Source organism: Taurulus bubalis, assembly GCF_910589615.1.
Source record: "Taurulus bubalis genome assembly, chromosome: 14".
NCBI lineage: Eukaryota > Metazoa > Chordata > Actinopteri > Perciformes > Cottidae > Taurulus > Taurulus bubalis.
The window spans coordinates 215,001-217,365 of record NC_136602.1 but is presented as its reverse complement, the minus strand read 5'-3'; positions in this window follow the sequence as shown (position 1 = coordinate 217,365).

Sequence of the window (2,365 nt, the reverse complement as noted above, 5' to 3'; positions counted from 1 at the left end):
ACCTCTATACCTGAATTTACTCATGTTTTATAACCTGAAGCCTATCTGTCATAAGATCCTGTCATGTGAATTACCTTGTTTTCCTCTAAAACACATACTTGTGAGGGAGGAGGCTCTGTTCTGGTTGGATTCTCCAAGAGGAATGCACAGAGGTGGGACCGACTGCTCTTTAGTAGTGGGGACCTCCCAAACCCTTAACCCCTAATAACCCTAACCCCTAATCCTATTTATTGTTTGAGTTGTGTTTAGAGGTTGTACATCGGGATTATATATTATTGTAGTCCTGATTTTTATGTTTAATTTGATACCTAACATTTTTGTTTTTTGGGGGGGAGGGATTTATACCATGATTTCTTCTTGATTTTCTTGATATAAAAGGGTTCCCCAAGCGGGGGGCTGAACAGGTTCATACTATGATACATTCAAAGGTAGGGAGTTTAATATTATTGAATGTTCTTAGAGTAAGGAGTTTAATATTATTGTACATTCAAAGAGTAGGGAATACTATTATACGTTATAAGTGTGGGAGTTTGATTGTATTATCTGGTCTTTTCTGCATAGGAGGTTTAGCCTTATTGTCCTAATGATCTGATCTAATCTTAGTTCTGCCTAGCAACTGGCCATGAGAAGCCATGTGATTGGTCCGTTAAGCAGCTGCAGGATCTCTATTGTTCTACATAAAATACAACATAAATCCATGGAGCGTTAAATGTCATCTGAAATTCATTCATTCTTAACGCTCTCTTCTGTTTCCCTTGAGAAATGTATGCATATATGTACTGATGAAAAGATCTGGTATATTTATATATGTTTATACTTAATTTCAGAAAAGCAGTGTACTGATCCTTTAGAGGACTTGGCTTGTCCCCCCGGTGTCTCCCTGCGTCATGGCCACGTCCTTGGCCCCTAACTGACATCAGCAGAGTAAATCTGTTCCTCTGATCTGATTAACTTTGTTTATCTGCTCATCTACTGTTAAGCACCTGCACACACTGTACTACTGTATACACCTGTACGACACTGTAGAATACTACAAGACCAAGACATTGTCAAACACTGTAGTACTCTGTAAGATACTATATTACGTTACATTACATTTCATTTATCTGACGCTTTTTTCCAAAGAGACTTACAATAAGTGATTCAACCATGAGTACAGACTCAGAACAACAAGAATCAAGAAAGTACAATTTCTTCAATAAAGTTAAACCACAAAGTGCTATCAGTAAGAGACATGTAAGAGCTACTAGAGTGCTGCTAGGTGCTACCTTCCTTATTCAAGGTGTAGTCTGAAAAGAAGTGTTTTTAGTTCACGGTGGAAAATGTAGAGACTTCCTGCTGTCCTGATGTCAATGGAGCTCATTCCACCAATGAGGAGCAGGACACAAACAGTCTGACTGTTGAATGTGTAGCTCTCAGTGACGGAGCTACAAGCCGATTGGCTGAAGCAGTGACGACTGCTGCAGCCATGGTAACCAGTGAAGGTCGCGGAGAAGCGGAGTAGTGAGAGTTTGTAAAGACCAGTCGAGTTGCTGCATTCTGATGAGCTGCAGAGGTCGATGGCACCAGCAGGTAGACCTGGAGGAGGGAGTTACAGTAGTCAAGGTGACCAGAGCCTGGACCAGAGCCTGGACCAGAACCTGGACCAGAGCCTGGACCAGAGCCTGGACCAGAACCTGGACCAGAGCCTGGACCAGAGCCTGGACCAGAGCCTGGACCAGAACCTGGACCAGAGCCTGAGCCTTCTGGGTGAGAAGGACGTATTCTCCTGATATTGTGTAGCGTGAACCTACAGGATATTGTGTAGCATGGACCTGCAGGGTGTTGTGTAGCATGGACCTACATGGTGTTGTGTAGCATGGACCTGCAGGGTGTTGTGTAGCATGGACCTACAGGGTGTTGTGTAGCATGGACCTGCAGGGTGTTGTGTAGCATGGACCTACAGGATGTTGTGTAGCATGGACCTGCAGGGTGTTGTGTAGCATGGACCTGCAGGGTGTTGTGTAGCATGGACCTACAGGATGTTGTGTAGCATGGACCTGCAGGGTGTTGTGTAGCATGGACCTGCAGGGTGTTGTGTAGCATGGACCTGCAGGGTGTTGTGTAGCATGGACCTACAGGGTGTTGTGTAGCATGGACCTACAGGATGTTGTGTAGCATGGACCTGCAGGGTGTTGTGTAGCATGGACCTACACGGTGTTGTGTAGCATGGACCTGCAGGGTGTTGTGTAGCATGGACCTGCAGGGTGTTGTGTAGCATGGACCTACACGGTGTTGTGTAGCATGGACCTGCAGGGTGTTGTGTAGCATGGACCTACATGGTGTTGTGTAGCATGGACCTGCAGGGTGTTGTGTAGCATGGACC